This window comes from Cupressus sempervirens, chromosome 11, assembly GCF_028749045.1.
Source record: "Cupressus sempervirens isolate cs-2001-9-10 chromosome 11, ASM2874904v1, whole genome shotgun sequence".
NCBI lineage: Eukaryota > Viridiplantae > Streptophyta > Pinopsida > Cupressales > Cupressaceae > Cupressus > Cupressus sempervirens.
Window position 1 is genome coordinate 387,327,799 of NC_143128.1, and position 20,795 is coordinate 387,348,593.

The following is a 20,795-nucleotide window of genomic DNA, read 5'->3' on the forward strand; positions in this document are numbered from 1 at the left end:
TAACCACAGTTGACTTGAGTTGACTAGTTTCGAGAAGAATTTTGAAATAATTAGACGAAATTATTTAATTAAATGGAGTACTTACATCTAATTAATTAAACAAAGTTATTTAATTAAATGAGAAGCCATTCCTAACTAGTTAAATGAAGTTATTCAATTAAGTAAGAAAAGTGTCTGTAATTAATTAAAGATTATTTAATTAAATAGAAAAAGTAATTATGAGAGCATATCTCATTTTATTAAATTAAATATCTCAACAAAATCTCTCTTCAGTTCAAAAAGGGAAATTTCCTGTTCACTATTGATCAAAAATGAGTTAAATGAGTTAACTCCTTTCTCTACTCAAATTGAATCAGTTACCTCCTTATTTTACTCAGATTAAATCTGTTAACTCCCTTTAATTTGGAAATCTCCCTTTATGACTGAACTTCACCTTTGATCCTGACCATTGATTGAAATCGATCTCAACCGTTGATGAATTCCAGGAAAGTCTATTTAAGAGACCCTCATCTCTTCATTTTGAAAGGTTGAATGAGAATTTGCATCGAATTGTTGCTGAAATTCATATTCTCATTTTCTCATATTTACATATGCAAAGATCAAGTTTGACTAAAAGTTGACCAGATTTAGTCACGGTTAACTTGAGTCGACTAGTTTCGAAAAGAATTTTGAAATAACTAAACAAAATTATTTAATTAAATGGATTACTTACTTCTAATTAATAAAACAAAGTTATTTAATGAAATGAGAAGCCTTTCCTAATTAATTAAATGAAGTTATTTAATTAAATAAAAAAAGTGTCTCTAATTAATTAAAGATTATTTAATTAATTAGAAAACGTAATTATGAGAGCATATCTCATTTTATTAAATTAAGTATCTCAACAATATCTTTCTACAGTTCAAAAAAGGAAATTTCCAATTCACTATTGATAAAAAATGAGTTAAATCAGTTGACTCCTTTTTCTGCTCAAATTGAATTAGTTGACTCTTTTTTTTGCTCAAATTGAATCAGTTAACTCCTTATTTTACTCAAATTAAATCTGATAACTCCTTTTAATTTGGAAATCTCCCTTTATGACTGAACTTCACCTTTAATCCTGACCGTTAATTGAAATTGATCTCAACCATTGATGAATTCCAGGAAAGTCTATTTAAGAGACCCTCATCTCTTCATTTTGAAAGGTTGAATGAGAATTTGCATCGAATTGTTGCTGGAATTCATACTCACATTTGCTCATATTCACATACGCAAAGATCAAGTTTGACCAAATGTTGACCAGATTTCACCACGGTTGACTTGAGTTGACTTGTTTCAAAATTTTAATTTGAAAATCTCCCTTTATGACTGAACTTCAACTTTAATCCTGACCGTTGATTGAAATCGATCTCAACCGTTGATTAATTCCAGAAAAGTCTATTTAAGAGACCCTCATCTCTTCATTATGAAAGGTTGAATGAGAATTTGCGTCGAATTGTTGTTGGAATTCATACTCACATTTGCTCCTATTCACTTATGCAAAGATCAAGTTTCACAAAAACATGACCAGATTTAACCACGGTTGACTTGAGTTGACAAGTTTCAAAAAGACTTTTGAAATAATTAAATGAACTATTTTAATTAAATGGAGTACTTCTAATTAATTAAACAAATTTATTTAATTAAATGAGAAGTCATGCCTAATTAATTAAATGAAGTTACTTAATTAAATAAGAAAAGTGTCTCTAATTAATTAAAGATTATTTATTTAAATAGAAAAATTAATTATGAGAGCATATCTCATTTTTTTAAATTAAATATCTCAACAAAATATCTTTTCGGTTCAAAAAGGGAAATTTTCAGTTCACTATTGATCAAAAATGAGTTAAATCAGTTAACTCCTTTTTCTACTCAAATTGAATCAGTTAACTCCTTGTTTTACTCAAATTAAATCTGTTAACTCCCTTTAATTTGGAAATCTCCCTTTATGATTGAACTTCACCTTTAATCCTAACCGTTGATTGAAATTGATCGCAACCATTGATGAATTCCAGGAAAGTCTATTTAAGAGACCCTCATCTCTTCATTTTGAAAGGTTGAATGAGAATTTGCATCGAATTGTTCTTGGAATTCATACTCGCATTTGCTAATAGTCAGATACGCAAAGATCAAGTTTGACCAAAAGTTGACTAGATTTAACCACGGTTGACTTGAGTTGACTAGTTTGAAATTTTTTTTGAAATAATTAAACAAAATTATTTAATTAAATGGAGTACTTACTTCTAATTAATTAAACAAAGTTATTTAATTAAATGAGAAGCCATTCCTAATTAATTAACTAAAGTTATATAATTAAATAAGAAAAGTGTCTGTAATTAATTAAAGATTATTTAATTAAATAGAAAAAGTAATTATGAGAGCATATCTCATTTTATTAAATTAAATATCTCAACAAAATCTCTCTTCAGTTCAAAAAGGGAAATTTATAGTTCACTATTGATCATAAATGAGTTAAATCAGTTAACTCATTTTTCTGCTCAAATTGAATCAGTTAACTCCTTATTTTACTCAAATTAAATCTGTTAACTCCCTTTAATTTGAAAATCTCCCTTTATGACTGAAATTCACCTTTAATCTTGACCGTTGATTGAAATCGATCTCAACCATTGATGAATTCAAGGAAAGTCTATTTAAGAGACCCTAATCTCTTCATTTTGAAAGGTTGAATGAGAATTTACTTCGAATTGTTGCTGGAATTCATATTCACATTTGCTCATATTCACATACGCAAAGATCAAGTTTGACCAAAAGTTGACCATATTTAACCACGGTTGACTTGAGTTGACTAATTTTGAAAGGAATTTTGAAATAATTAAATGAAATTATTTAATTAAATGGAGTACTTACTTCTAACTAATTAAACAAAGATATTTAATTAAATGAGAAGCCATTCCTAATTAATTAAATGAATTTATTTAATTAAATAAGAAAAGTGTCTCTAATTAATTAAAGATTCTTTAATTAAATAGAAAAAGTAATTAAGAGAGCATATCTCATTTTATTAAATTAAATATATCGATAAAATATCTCTTCAGTTCAAAAAGGGAAATTTTTAGTTCACTATTGATCAAAAATGTGTTAGATCAATTAACTTCTTTTTCTACTAAAATTGAATCAGTTAACTCCTTATTCTACTCAAATAAAATCTATTAACTTCCTTTAATTTGAAAATCTCCCTTTATGACTGAACTTCACCTTTAATCTGGACCGTTGATTGAAATCGATCTCAACCGTTGATGAATTCTAGGAAAGTCTATTTAAGAGACCCTCATCTCTTCATTTTGAAAGGCTAAAGGAGAATTTGCATCAAATTGTTGCTAAAATTCATACTCTCATTTTCTCATATTTACATATGCAAAGATCAAGTTTGACTAAAAGTTGACCAAATTTATTCACGGTTAACTTGAGTCGACTAGTTTCGAAAAGAATTTTGAAATAACTAAACAAAATTATTTAAGTAAATGGATTACTTACTTCTAATTAATAAAACAAAGTTATTTAATGAAATGAGAAGCCTTTCCTAATTAATTAAATGAAGTTATTTAATTAAATAAAAAAAGTGTCTCTAATTAATTAAAGATTATTTAATTAAATAGAAAAAGTAATTATGAGAGTATATCTCATTTTATTAAATTAATTATCTCAACAATATCTTTCTATAGTTCAAAAAATGAAATTTCCAATTCACTATTGATAAAAAATGACTTAAATCAGTTGACTCCTTTTTCTGCTCAAATTGAATTAGTTGACTCTTTTTTCTGCTCAAATTGAATCAGTTAACTCCTTATTTTACTCAAATTAAATCTGTTAACTCCCTTTAATCTGGAAATCTCCCTTTATGACTGAACTTCAGCTTTAATCCTGACCGTGGATTGAAATCGATCTCAACCGTTAATGAATTCTAGGAAAGTCTATTTAAGAGACCCTCATCTCTTCATTTTGATAGGTTGAATGAGAATTTGCATCGAATTATCGCTGGAATTCATACTCACATTTACTCATATTCACATATGCAAAGATCAAGTTTGACCAAAAGTTGACCAAATTTAACCATGCTTGACTTGAGTTCACTAGTTTCGAAACGAATTTTGAAATAATTAAACGAAATTATTTAATTAAATAGAGTACTTACTTCTAATTAATTAAACAAAGTTATTTAATTAAATGAGAAGCCATTTCTAATTAATTAAATGAAGTTATTTGATTAAATAAGGAAAGTGTCTATAATTAATTAAAGATTATTTAATTAAATAGAAAAATTAATTATGAGAGCATATCACATTTTATTGAATTAAATATCTCAACAAAATCTCTCTTCAATTGAAAAAGGGAAATTTCCAGTTCACTATTTATCAAAAATGAGTTAAATTAGTTAACTCCTTTTTCTACTCGAATTGAATCAGTTAACTTCTTAGTTTACTCAAATAAAATCTTTTAACCCCCTTTAATTTGGAAATCTCCCTTTATGACTGAACTTCACCTTTAATCCTGACCGTTGATTGAAATCGATCTCAACCGTTGATGAATTCTAGGAAAGTCTATTTAAGAGACCCTCATCTCTTCATTTTGAAAGGTTGAATGAGAATTTGCATCGAATTGTTCTTGGAATTCATACTCTCATTTGCTCATATTCACAGTCGCAAAGATCAAGTTTGACCAAAAGTTGACCAGATTTAACCAGGGTTGACTTGAGTTGACTAGTTTCGAAAAGAAATTTGAAATAATTAAACGAAATAATTTAATTAAATGGAGTACTTACTTCTAATTAATTAAAAAAAGTTATTTAATTAAATGAGAAGCCATTCCTAATTAATTAAATGAAGTTATTTAATTAAATAAGAAAAGTATCTCTAATTAATTAAAGATTATTTAATTAAATAGAAAAAGTAATTATGAGAGCATATTTCATTTTATTATATTAAATATCTCAAAAAAATCTCTCTTTAGTTCAAAAAGGGAAATTTCCAGTTCACTATTGATCAAAAATGAATTAAATTAGTTGACTCTTTTTTTTACTCAAATTGAATCATTTAACTCCTTATTTTACTCAAATTAAATATGTTAACTCCCTCTAATTTGGAAATCTCCCTTTATGATTGAACTTCACCTTTAATCCTAACCGTTGATTGAAATTGATCTCAACCGTTGATGAATTTCAGGAAAGTCTATTTAAGAGACTCTCATCTCTTCATTTTGAAAGGTTGAATGAGAATTTGCTTCAAATTGTTGCTGGAATTCATACTCACATTTGCTCATATTCACATATGCAAAGATCAAGTTTGACCAAAAGTTGACTAGATTTAACCACGGTTGACTTGAGTTGACTAGTTTCAAAAGGAATTTTGAAATAATTAAACAAAATCATTTAATTAAATGGAGTACTTACTTCTAATTAATTAAATAAAGTTATTTAATTAAATGAGAAGCCATTCTTTATTAATTAAATGAAGTTATTTAATTAAATAAGAAAAGTGTCTCTGATTAATTAAAGATTACTTAATTAAATATAAAAAGTAACTATGGGAGCATATCTCATTTTATTAAATTAAATATCTCAACAAAATCTCTCTTCAGTTTAAAAAGGGAAATTTCCAGTTCACTATTGGTAAAAAATGAGTTAAATCTGTTAACTCTTTTTTCTACTCAAATTGAATAAGTTAACTCCTTATTTTACTCAAATTAAATCTGTTAACTCCCTTCAATTTGGAAATCTTCCTTTATGACTAAACTTCACTTTTAATCGTGACTGTTGATTGAAATCGATCTCAACCGTTGATGAACTCCAAGAAAGTCTATTTAAGAGACCCTCATCTCTTCATTTTGAAAGGTTGAATGAGAATTTGCATCGAATTGTTTCTTAAATTAATGCTCATGTTTGCTCATATTCACATACGCAAAGATCAAGTTTGACCAAAAGTTGACCAGATTTAACCACGGTTGAGTTGAGTTCAATAGTTTCAAAAAGAATTTTGAAATAATTAAATGAAATTATTTAATTAAATGGAGTACTTACTTCTAATTATTTAAACAAATTTATTTAATTAAATGAGAAGCCATTCCTAATTAATTAAATGAAGTTATTTAATTAAATAAGAAAAGTGTCTGTAATTAATTAAAGATTATTTAATTAAATAGAAAAATTAATTATGAAAGCATATCTCATTTTATTAAATTAAATATTTTAACAAAATCTCTCTTTAGTTCAAAAAGGAAAATTTTTAGTTCACTATTGATCAAAAATGAGGTAAATCAGTTACCTCCTTTTGCTACTCAAATTGAATCAGTTAACTCCTTATTTTACTCAAATTAAATCTGTTAACTCCTTTTAATTTGGAAATCTTCCTTTATGACTGAACTTCACCTTTAATCCTGATCATTGATTGAAATCGATCTCAACCGTTGATGAATTCTAGGAAAGTCTATTTAAGAGACCCTCATCTCTTCATTTTGAAAGTTTGAATGAGAATTTGCATCGAATTGTTGCTAGAATTCATACTCACATTTTCTCATATTCACATACGCAAAGATCAAGTTTGATCAAAAGTTGAACAGATTTAATCTCGGTTAACTTGAGTTGACTAGTTTCGAAAAGATTTTTGAAATAATTAAACAAAATTATTTAATTAAATGGAGTACTTACTTAAGGGACCCGCATCTCTTCATTTTGAAAGGTTGAATTAGAATTTGCATCAAATTGTTGCTGGAATTCATACTCACAGTTGCTCATATTCACATATGCAAAGATCAAGTTTGACCAAAAGTTGTCCAAATTTAATCACGGTTGACTTGAGTTGACTAGTTTCGAAAAAACTTTTGGAATAATTAAACGAAATTATTTTGTGTGTGTCACTTGACACTTGTGCTTGTGATGTGATATGACATGTTATTCGTCAATGGATCATGTGGCCACCTTATTCCGTGATAAATGCCTCAATTGAGGAATTTGATTATTGCCTTAGTTAGTAAAAGGACAAGGTCATCACCTTGGGGAATTTGAAATTTGAATCACCTAGATTTGGGAGGGTCATAAAGTAACTTTAAGGTAAGTTGGGATTAAAATTAACCCCACCCATGTTAGTACTATAGGCTAGGGAGCTATTAATGACCTCTAGGGTGTCTAGTGGACCTAGGAGACCCCATGAAAATGACATTCTTTATGGAATCCGAAAATGAGAAGGATATATATATAGAGGTATGGCTAAATGAGAAACCACTTGGACACTCTCTAATTTTAGAGACAGTTAGGTTTTGGAGGGAGAGGAGGGGAGGTTTACTGCAACTATCCTTACCCTAGCTTGGATCAAGGTTGGTAGCTCAAGCTTGCTTCCTTTCCTTTTTCTTTCTTTTAGCATGGTTAAGCCAATTTGCAAGTGTGGAGTTTATCAATGGAGTATGCATTGCATTGCATTGTGGAGTAGCATTCATGTGAGTGTTTGAATGGTGTTCATTCCATGTAGATTAGTGTGAGACCATTGTGCATCTTGTTGTATTGTGTGGAGTATTGTGAGTATGAGGTTTGGATTTCCTCTATTTCCCTATTGCATTATGGGTGTTGATATTGTGTTGTGATAACATGATGTGCTCTTGAAAATCTGTTGTTTTATTGCTACTTGGTTTTGTTTTCTTGTTGTGCTTGAGTGTTCTTATGGGTGTGGGACTTACACTCACCCTTGTGGGAAGGGAAGAGAAGTCCAGGGTGAACGGGCAGCAGTTGGATTGCACAGTTGAGGACCTTGGAGTATGGGCTCCATTGTATGCCATTTTCATATTCATATTTTGCCTTGGGGGAGGATAAGAAAAAAAAAAAAAAAAATGGTGACGAAGGAAGTAACTGAAGTATGGGTTTGTAGGAAGCTAAAGCTGTTGGTTGTGTGTGGTGGAGGATGTTTTTTTGGTAGTGTGTGTGGTGGAAGATGTTTATGAAGCCCCGAAAGGGCATGATATTATGAAGCCCCGAAAGGGCCTTGTATTTTGTTGATTTAGCCCCGAAAGGGCATGAGTTTTATGGAAAATATGATATGAAATGGTAAACCTCCTTGTGTTTCCACCTTCACCCTATGTTCAAGGTTCCAATGGTGAGCCTTTGTGAAATATCCTTGGGATTGGATTTGTTGCAGTTTTGTTATGTGGTGTATATGTTTCTTACAAGTGTGTATGTGGATTTTGTTTGAGCCTTGTTCCCCTAGCACGTGGGTGGTCTCTTTGAGGCCTATGGTTGGGTGGAAAGAACCCATGGTCCTTGTTGTTTTGTTGTGATGCATTTGCAAGTTCTTAGAGAAAAATCTTGGAAACTTGGAGTCCTTGTTATCTTCCATGTGCATAGGAGGAGAAGACAATATTGCATTGAGATGAGATAGAGAGAAAAACTCCATTTTGTTATGTGAGCCTAAATGTATTCTAAGAGAAAGCTATTGTCTTGGTTTGGTTGTCAATGGAAAGGTTGTGAGTGCTCATGTGTAGTAAAAGTATTTTCCATTGTGTATATTATGATATGTTGACTTCACCACCTTTTTGTGTATCATGAGGGTATTACTGAAGATAATTCATTGTAATAATATTGTTGTTTTATTGGATGGTAACACCAATTAGAGATCCAATTTACTTGATGCTCTTGAGTGGAATGCAAAAGAAATTTGATATCATAGAAGAGATAATATTCATAGGAAGGATTATCCTAGTGGATTGCTATTATCATTTTAGTTCCATTCTTTACCAATTGTGAATGTACATTCAAATCTAGATCTGCATAAGAAGATAATGTTGAGAGAATGGTTTCTAAATTTCATAATTCATAGATAGGAATAATCCAAATAACTTCATATAAAGTCTTGTCATGAAATGTTGAGTTATTAGATTAAGTTAATGTGTTGAATGCTAAATGAATCACAATTTTAAAACTATACTTAGTTTATAATTATCTCCTAATTATCCTTGCAATAACTTACCTTGAATATCCTAGATTACAGAAGAAGAAAATCAAGTGATAATATAAAATATACAAGACTTAAGACATAAGCTTGCTGTAGGTGCACATTTTATCCTCTAGAAAATGTATGAGAAAGTAAAATAAATCTCTTCTCTTAATATAGGCATTAAAATATTCAAGAGTATTCCTTAGACTCCTAGGACCCTATAACCTATAAAGCATATTTTAACATAATAAACTAACCATCATATTAATTGCATTAGAAGGGACCTGGTATGAGACACATAACTCGAGTCAACACCCTATCAAATCAAAAGAAACTTTTTTTAAAAAAAATATACAATGCTCATGTTAAACAAACCTAAACTAGCACCAAGTAATATTTTAAACAAGACATAGCGTGACAAACAACCTACTATATTATCTACCCTAGGCTAGCATGGGTTGGTGAATGAGAAAACAATTTAATATGCTATGGAGACCAAGGTATTTAATTTCTCTAACATGACCAAGACTTATTTCATCCACCTATTCCCTAGGCACTTTGTGCCTTCAAATATTATATTGGAATATCGTGCAAGTTTATGACATAATTCTGACAAGAGGGAATGGCTTCCATTTTGTCCTTGATGCCTTGTTTTGCCTTGGAAGAAGTTATGGCATTTTATATGTCTTTCTTCACCCACTTAAATAAGACTAGGATAAACTCAACGCTGCCAACAATATGGGACCAAGTAGCGAGTCGATTTAACATGGGAATTCGAAATGCATATCTTCTAGCTCAAAATTAATAGGATTTGACTCATGGAAAAGGTGCCTATGCTTGTCTTGGCCAAAACTTTGGTAAGTGAGTCCACCATGGAGAGAAACCCAAGGAATTCACTTGGTCTATGGGTAAGTGAAGAAGATTATGGGGTAGTAGCACGTGGGTAGTAGGGTGATTTGGAACTTTGCTAGAGAAAAAGCATTTCATCTTCTTAAAAGAAATGTGAGTGGGGTCAAGTTAATGGACTATGACTAATAGGGTATTTTAGATAGATTGATATTTAATATGTTCATATGCATTCATTTTGTTACCTTAGTATTAGTAAGGATAGATTATCTTTTAAAATCATTCTTTTATGATATATGTTTATATAAATGAATTGATCATTCTTTTCACTACAATTTCAATTGTAGTAGGTATTGACCCTAATATTAAAATGTGATGTCACTTGCATTAGAGATATAATATGAATAATAAATAGATAATTCAATCTTAATAACCATGTCAATGAAAGATGTAAGTTGGGATATGAAAAAATAAAAATATACACACATTAATTTTGGGAACATTTTAAATACTCTAGAAAAGTGTTAATTATGTATATATTATTATTTGAATCGATTGCCTAGAGTAGAATAGTTGGCATCAAAGTTGATGATAGTTCTAATGGATGGTTAATTGAGGGTTACATGCATTGAAGAAATGTTAACTCATATGACAAATTAGTAAAGATGACATTTAAATGTGGAGTACAGATTGAAGTAGTAGATATGAGTATTCTCTTTCCAAACCCTGGGTCAGTAGATGTTAGAGGGATGTCCAACTCAGTGATGATATAGTTGTAACACACATATGTCTTTTGGAGGTTATTTAGGTTTATGAAATTAATTAATTAAGAATAATAATAATAATAATAATAATAATAATAATTTTTATTTTAAAAAAATTGTGCTTAATGTACATTTAGGGTAAATTTAGGGCATGACATAATTAAATAAGAAAAGTGTCTCTAATTAATTAAAGATTATTTAATTAAATAGAAAATGTAATTATGAGAGCATATCTCATTTTATTAAATTAAATATCTCAACAAAATCTCTCTTCAGTTCAAAAAGGGAAATTTCCAGTTCACTATTGATCAAAAATCATTTAAATCAGTTAACTCCTTTTTCTACTCAAATTGAATCAGTTAACTCCTTATTTTACTCAAATTAAATCTGTTAACACCCTTTAATTTGGAAATCTCCCTTTATGACTGAACTTCACCTTTAATCCTGATCGTTGATTGAAATCGATCTTAACCGTTGATGAATTCCAAGAAAGTCTATTTAAGAGACCCTCATCTCTTCATTTTGAAAGGTCGAATGAGAATTTGCATTGAATTGTTGCTGGAATTCATACTCACATTTGCTCATATTCACATACGCAAAGATCAAGTTTGACCAAAAGTTGACCAAATTTAACCACGATTGACTTGAGTTGACTAGTTTCAAAAAGAATTTTGAAATAATTAAACAAACTTATTTAATTAAATGGAGTACTTACTTCTAATTAATTAAACAAAGTTATTTAATTAAATGAGAACCCATTCCTAATTAATTAAATGAAGTTATTTAATTTAATAAGAAAAGAGTCTCTAATTAATTAAAGATTATTTAATTAAATAAAAAAAGTAATTATGAGAGTATGTCTCATTTTATTAAATTAAATATCTCAACAAAATCTCTCTTCAGTTCAAAAAGGGAAATTTCCAGTTCACTATTGATAAAAAATGAGTTAAATCAGTTAACTCCTTTTTCTACTCAAATTGAATCAATTAACTCCTTATTTTACTCAAATTAAATCCGTTAATTCTCTTTAATTTGAAAATCTCCCTTTATGACTGAACTTCACCTTTAATCCTGACCATTGATTGAAATCGATCTCAACCGTTGATGAATTCCAGGAAAGTCTATTTAAGAGACCCTCATCTCTTCATTTTGAAAGGTTGAATGAGAATTTGCATCAAATTGTTGCTAGAATTCATACTCACATTTGCTCATATTTACATACGCAAAGATCAAGTTTGACCAAAAGTTGACCAGATTTAACCACGGTTGACTTGAGTTGACTAGTTTCGAAAAGAATTTTGAAATAATTAAACGAAATTATTTAATTAAATGGAGTACTTACTTCTAATTAATTAAACAAAGTTATTTAATTAAATGAGAAGCCATTCCTAATTAATTAAATGAAGTTATTTAAATAAATAAGAAAAGTGTCTCTAATTAATTAAAGATTACTTAATTAAATAGAAAAAGTAATTATGAGAGCATATCTCATTTTATTAAATTAAATATCTCGACAAAATCTCTCTTCAGTTCAAAAAGGGAAATTTCCAGTTCACTATTGATCAAAAATGAGTTAAATAAGTTAACTCTGTTTTCTACTCAAATTGAATCAGTTAACTCCTTATTTTACTCAAATTAAATCTGTTAACTCCGTTTAATTTGGAAATCTCCCTTTATGATTGAACTTCACCTTTAATCCTGACCATTGATTGAAATCGATCTCAACCGTTGATAAATTCCAAGAAAGTCTATTTAAGAGACCCTCATCTCTTCATTTTGAAAGGTCGAATGAGAATTTGCATCGAATTGTTGCTGGAATTCATACTCACATTTGCTCATATTCACATACGCAAAGATCAAGTTTGACCAAAGGTTGACCAGATTTAACCACAGTTGACTTGAGTTGACTAGTTTCAAAAAAAAAATTTAAATAATTAAACGAAATTATTTAATTAAATGGAGTACCTACTTCTAATTAATTAAACAAAGTTATTTAATTAAATGAGAAGCCATTCCTAATTAATTAAATGAAGTTATTTAATTAAATAAGAAAAGTGTCTGTAATTAATTAAAGATTATTTAATTAAATAGAAAAAGTAATTATGAGAGCATATCTCATTTTATTAAATTAAATATCTCAACTGGAATGCATTGCCAAGGGATCCAAAGAATTTCACTAAGTTTGCTAAACAATTTTTTTTTTTAAAACATGAAATATAAACTATTCATAACATTCACAGAAGCAATAGTAACATCCAACTAAAAGTAAAACATAACATATATAACAGATTACATTCTTTAAAGATCCCTTAACGTTGAATCACATCTAATCATAACTTATTCATCTAACATCACATCCTTATGAAATAACAATGATACATCCAACATTCTTAACCATATACAAGTGTCCTTTTTGTAATTACATTTTAGTTTAACTCAATCATCTTCTATACATGATACAAGGTATGAAAAAGCTTAAAAGAATAAACATCCATATATATAATCTACATCATCATACTAACTTTAATCCATGATGCAACAAAGTAAATGAAACCTCATTTCATACATGATACATCATCATAGAAGATATAAACACCCATCATAAAAGATAACCATATATCACAAACATAAATAACTATGTGCACGGTTCCTCCCAACTGTAAATAGCATCATTAGACCATCATGAATCCTAGCCATCCCCCCGTGCGTAACATTCCAAAGCACCGAAGAGATCATCGGTATTATCATAGTAGGAATATCACTCCTAAAACATCCTACTAACATTCAAAGTAAAACATAAAGTAACATCATCTAACATATGCAAATCATCAATATAAGAAACATACCAATAAATACATCTATCATAAGGTATATCATCTATCATAATGCTCCAAGAACATAATGAAGATAAATACTAACCAAGAATACTCCAGCCACGGTGTCTCAATGGATCTCAAATGATAAGAGTGGAGAAACACTACCACCCGACCACGTGGAACCTAAGTGGTCCACTCCCACCGTGCTGAGGAGATAATCTCAAGTCCCAAACAGGATATCATAACCACAAAGCATAAATCTCTATAAATCTAGAAATCCAAAAAGTATACTACTCAAAGGTTCCAACACACACACAAAATTGACATCTAATTCCTAGAGGCACAACAATGACATTTAGGAAACCTTCTATGCAAGCAGGAAAGTGTCATCGCATTTATCATGTACAAGTTACCCTGGTAGTTAGCTAAACTCCATGGGTCCATACTGATCTCATGCGGCCACTAGTATCCTCTGATACTGACAAGGCATACTACGAAATGCACGGTCACAACCATGCATTCTCACTACTCCCATCCTAGCCTATACAAGCGCTCAAGGCATGGGCAAGAACATCAAAACAATTATCTTTTTAGGTTTATTTAATCCCCATTTAGTGTGTAAATGTTATCACTTATTAACCAAACTTACAATGAGTTACCCTAGCAGCCACTTAGGGCCCCGACCCCCATTGCAAGCCACTTCTCGACACTACAAGTAGATTACCTACCCTAAGCTGATGGAATCATAAAATCACCACAGTCTTGTACAAGTGACTGTAAAAAAAATCCAAAAGATAATACATAAAAAGAATCATCAAATATCCATGAGAAAAGCATCAAATATCCATAATAAGAATCATCAAATCATCAAGATAAGAATCATCAAATCTCCATGAGCATCTGAAAAGAATCCATAGAAAATCATGACCACAACATTTCTCTATTAGCAACTGAAGGCATCACTGATAATCATAAGTATCCATTGGTTCTCAATAACCAAAATATATCACAATATCCATTGATTCTCAACAAACAACCAAGAATATCTCAAAATCATACTGATCAAAGACTCCAAAATGGTTGAGTCAAAACATGTCACAACATGACATCATCAAGAAATAAACCAACATTTCAGTCCCATCATGGCGACTAGAAAATAATCCAAGGATAACTGATCGATGACTCAAAAATGATTAGCTCAAGTGTCTCAGATACATATACATCTCAGCTTCACACATGAAGACTGATGAACAATAACAATCAGAAAATACAAACATTTCATAGAGCATACGATCACATTACCATGGTTGGGCTTATAAAGATCGAGATCAAATAAGATCAATATACCATCACATCTCATAACCCCCGAGCCTCTGGTAACAACCTAAGACTGGTCAACACTAGTCAACCCAAAACCCAAAACAATAAGCATATAGAATACACAATGCAAACACATGTTTTGTTTTACTAATATCACATAGATGAGTTAAGTGTAGAGGTTTCCAGTTTTTGTTCCAAGTATACTTTCAAGTGTCTTAAGTCAATTTGTGTTACCCCTCGATTCAAACATAAAATTGTCCCTCAATTTATTAAAAGTAATTATCCAAAATTGATCAAAGATAACTATTTACTTTTTAGGTCACTAAATATATTAAACAATAATGTTATATCCATTAATGATTCCATTTATTACACAAAAATATCGATTAAACATTAAGTTTAGAACTTACATAATAGCTCTGTCCACGGCATAATGATATGGCCGAGTAGTAAAAAATAAACCTCTATGGTGGGTACCCTACAAACTACCACCCCGTACATACAAAAAATGATAATTAATACAAATTAAACGTCCCTTATTCCATTTAACTAAATGTATCTACACCATATTTATCAGTGTGAACGTGTTGTTTTATTAATGATTGTAGGGCAATTCACTGTGCAAAAAGACAATCCCAGAAGCACATAAAGAGAATATGATTTGTGATTCATCTAGCTGCAGGTCTTCGAGATGATTTGATATAAAACTGCACTCCTACCAGCATTAAACCTAAGATAAAACTTTTCTTTAATCTATCACAAATAAGGTGATGATTAATCGCTCAATCTTCTCAAGTCGTCCATATATGTGACAGGTCGTGCTGCAGTTAAAAAAAAACCCGTCACAATATGAAGACATGGATGTGATCAAAATTTACATTTATTAATCCAAAATTGTAAAGGTTAACCTTAGAGGGTCGTGACATATATACTCCAAGCATTAGAATTACAATTATATTGAGGAGCATCGCAGTTAGCAACAACATGCTCAGGAAATACAATTCAGCAATAAGATCAATACCAGACAATAATTATTATAATTAATAAGCCAATCACTATGAGGAAAAATTTGATATGATAGGGAAGTCTAGGAATTATAATGGGCAAACGATGTCTCATGCAAGATCTAAATTCAAGATGTCAGCCAATCGAACTCATATGATAAGTATATTTATGTCAACACAAGGTCAATGATATGTATCCATGACCAAAGAGCATGCAAAGTCCTGGAAGTCACAAAATTACCATGGTAAAAAGCTTCATAAAACCCATGCTAGCGATTTAAAGTTCATGAACAATCATGATTTTAGGCTTGTGCAGCCAAAGGTGACATGCGGCAGCCCTCTATCATCCTTATTTTTCATGGCATCACTTTGTAATGCTTAATATTGTTCACCTCTAGTTGTTTCATAGTCTTTGAGTTTTAGTGACATGGCAGATTAGATTAAATGACTAGCAACATACTTTTGTAACTCTCGTCATCCTATTCTCCATTGTTATCTTTGCAAATTTGACTATCGATCTTAATGATTTAGAGCTTCAATTTCTTCACTGTTACCTACTCCTGGGAGTAATCTTATAATGATGTGATTCTGTTCTTCGGATGATTATTATTGCAAGGCATACTTTATTATGCTGTTAGCAGATCTCAATCATTGTTCGCAGGTCGTACTCTATATTTAATTCAGAGAAGCCTTGTGAAATTCGGCAACGAGCATCAATGAATCCCGTCGGCCTGCCCAAGATATCCACCGGCGTCCACCAATAGAATCTTGACAATTCTGCATTCGACGACGGAGATTGCCTCATTCCACCGGCGAGCTTCATTGTTTTTGAATTAGGGAGTTATAAGCTAATAGGAATTAGAGTTTTGTTATGACCTTTGGACAGAAGATTAACCAATAATCGCAAGAAAGACCAATTTATTCTCATCCAATTGAGAGATCCCAAACAAATGAAATCATGCAATAACCGTTATTGATGGGAATATCTAAGGGGTGAAATCACGATGTCGTAATCTCAAGAAATGCAAATTTATCCTACACTAAATGTTTTGGTTACATTCTGCTTGCAACATTCAGCTCCAATTTCTTGTCTAAATTGATATACAATACCATTTTTATGGATGTTCTAAGAGTTTGCTTAACTGTACTAGTAGTAAACACAATTGCACATTTGACTCAAGAAAATTTCTGAGTTAGAACTTGATACTACATGACTCGTGCAAAGTAATTATAAGGACCAAATTTAATTTACACTCAAGGTTGTGGTTCTAAGAGAATATAATGATCAATAAATCTCATTCCCATAGTCAATCAAGATGCGTAATGTTATAGATCGATTACAGAATCTGCGATATAAGGTTTCATCAATTCGAGGGTCTAAATCAACAGAGACAACATTCTCATTGTACATATGTATAGTTTTAATAAATGGGAAATCAAACAATCATGATTAAAGAATTCGGTTCTGTATCTAGCTAGAATACGTTAACTCTTTTAATTTTGTGATTTTAACCTATTGATTCAAATTTAACCACAAATCATTTACTGCAATACTGTGAATGCAAGCAATCCACTCCTATTCTGAAATAGATTGTTTCAATCTCTATGATAATGTGGCTAAAAGTATGATGCCATATTCAAATAGTCTTTTTGGAAGATACGAGTAGAATAGGAAGAGAGAGAGAGTAATGGTATATGCAGAATGGTCAAGAGTACTTAGCTGGACTCTGATGTTGATCTACTATGCCTTCGGAGTCCATAGGTAAATCTCCTCTTTCTTCAACGTTCACAATTCCTTCAACAACTGAACCTCCTTCTGAGTGTTTAAAAGTGCTTGTAGAAGCAGACGAGGATGTTGAAGCATATGAGCTTCTCGAATGCATATAAGCTTGTAGATGCCTATCAGGATGATCATAAACACTAAGAGAGCCTCTATATAAAGGCCTCTAAGATGCATCTAGAATGTTTCTAGAAAGAGCTAGAAGATAAGCATGACAATTGAGCATGAGTCTACTCCAACCTTCTAGATGAGTCTTAAGGTTGTAGACACCATGTGGTCAAATAAAATGCTAACTTCTAAGTGTAGACAACTTGTGCATTCTTAGAGTGCAAACCCCAGTGTTGTCTACATGACAACTCCCAAGAATTTTCCAACTCCTATGTGAGCGAATATTAAAATAATGAACATTAATTAATTTAATATTTACTTTTACTCTTTCCAATTTTATTTATTTATTTATTAAATCTCATGCACTAACTTTAATAATCCCACTTTTCAATCTTAATATATTTATATTTTAAGCACATAAAATCTAGAATCTTTTAATAATTTAAAACATATTTTCCACTTTTAAATTTCATTTTCCAAAACATTGTTGCTAAAATATTTATTAGCTTTAATAATAATATTATTTAGTCATTTATTTAAAAATGAGCTCCAAATATATTATTATTAAAATAAATATTGTCACGTTCAAAATTTAAACTTTAAACTTTTATTTTCAAATTTAATTATTTTATTTAATTAATTTTCCAATTAATTAAATAAAATAAATATTAAAATATCATATTAATTTTTCATTCAATTAAACTATTAATTAAATCTTTTAATTAGGCTTAATTAATAGAAAATACATCAAAGACTCATAAGATAAAAATAGGAAAACCCATCATAGCCAAAATACATACAAAATCAAACAAAAGGTTTAAATCACGAATTACGTCATCTGACACATTCGGAGGGTACTCAACTCAGATACTTGTCCTAATTTTCCAATTAGAACAAATGGCTTAAAGGGTTGGGATTTGGACTTGAGAATTTATCTCCCCTCTCTTATCATTGAGATAATGTGATACGGTACGCTCATCCTGGCAATTCAGGAAAGTCAATACCCAGTACCTGCAACCTGCATAAAAACCATGCATGTACAAACACAATATATACTAAACTAAACAGGCAATGGCAGGAAGTGGTGCATCGTGTAGATCTCGACTAGCAGGTGATACGACTCCCTTCCTTAACCACATTAGACAGGCCATACAAAAGAAAACACGCAAAGCAAACACGCACACCATACACATGCAAGTCTGGGGTAAGTATCCATAAGAAAACACATATGATAATAAATCATCTTACTAATCATCATTAATAACTGCAAACACTGAAAATAATCATCATGCATACATGAAATGTAAAATATAAATAATCTCATCACATAATAAACTGAATCCATAGCACAATATCTGATAATCTCAAAAGAATGTTGCTAAACAACAACATAAAACTAGCTCTAAAAGAGTTCAGCAACGATAACAAAATGCGAACTAGGGGCAGGCACTACATCAACAAAATCTCTCTTTAGTTCAAAAAGGGAAATTTCTAGTTCACTATTGATAAAAAATGAGTTAAATTAGTTAACTCCTTTTTCTACTCAAATTGAATCAGTTAACTCCTTATTTTACTCAAATTAAATCTGTTAACTCCCTTTAAATTGGAAATCTCCCTTTATGACTGAACTTCACCTTTAATCCTGATCGTTGATTGAAATAGATCTCAATTGTTGATGAATTCAAGGAAAGTCTATTTAAGAGACCCTCATCTCTTCATTTTGAAAGGTTGAATAAGAATTTACATCGAATTGTTGCTAGAATTCATACTCACATTTGCTCATATTCACATATACAGAGATCAAGTTTGACCAAAAGTTGACAAGATTTAACCACGGTTGACTTGAGTTGACTAGTTTCGAAAATAATTTTCAAATAATTAAATGAAATTATTTAATTAAATGTAGTACTTCCTTCTAATTAATTAAACAAAGTTATTTAATTAAATGAGAAGCCATTCCTAATTAATTAATTGAAATTATTTAATTAAATAAGAAAAAGTGTCTCTAATTAATTAAAGATTATTTAATTAAATAGAAAAAGTAATTATAAGAGCATATCTCATTTTATTAAATTAAATATCTCAACAAAATCTCTCTTTAGTTCAAAAAGGAAAATTTTTAGTTCACTATTGATAAAAAATGAGTTAAATCAGTTAACTCCTTTTTCTACTCAAATTGAATTAGTTAACTCCTTATTTTACTCAAATTAAATCTGTTAACTCCCTTTAATTTGGAAATCTCCCTTTATGACTGAACTTCACCTTTAATCCTGACTGCTGATTGAAATCGATCTCAACCGTTGATAAATTCTAGGAAAGTCTATTTAAGAGACCCTCATCTCTTCATTTTGAAAGGTTGAATGTCAATTTGCATCAAATTGTTGTTGGAATTCATACTCACATTTGCTCATATTCAGATACGTAGAGATCAAGTTTGACCAAAAGTTGACCAGATTTAACCATGGTTGACTTGAGCTGACTAGTTTCGAAAAGAATTTTGAAATAACTAAACGGAATTATTTAATTAAATGGAGTACTTACTTTTAATTAATTAAACAAAGTTATTTAATTAAATGAGAAGCCATTCCTAATTAATTAAATGAAGTTATTTAATTAAATAAGAAAAGTGTCTCTAATTAATTAAAGATTATTTAATTAAATAGAAAAAGTAATTATGAGATCATATCTAATTTTATTAAATTAAATATCTCAACAAAATCTCTCTTTAGTTCAAAAAGGGAAATTTCCAGTTCACTATTGCTAAAAAATTATTCAAATCAGTTAACTCTTTTTTTTACTCAAATTGAATCAGTTAAATCCTTATTTTACTCAAATTAAATCTGTTAACTCTCTTTAATTTGGAAATCTCCCTTTATAACTGAACTTCACCTTTAATCCTGATCGCTGATTGAAATCGATCTCAACTATTGATGAATTCTAGGAAAGTCTATTTAAGAGACCCTCATCTCTTCATTTTGAAAGGTTGAATGAGAATTTGCATCGAATTGTTGCTAGAATTCATACTCACATTTACTCATATTCACATACGCAGAGATCAAGTTTGACAAAAAGTTGACCAGATTTAACCACGGTTCACTTGAGTTGACTAGTTTTGAAAATAATTTTAAAATAATTAAACGAAATTATTTAATTAAATGGACTACTTACTTCTAATTAATTAAACAAAGTTATTTAATAAAATGAGA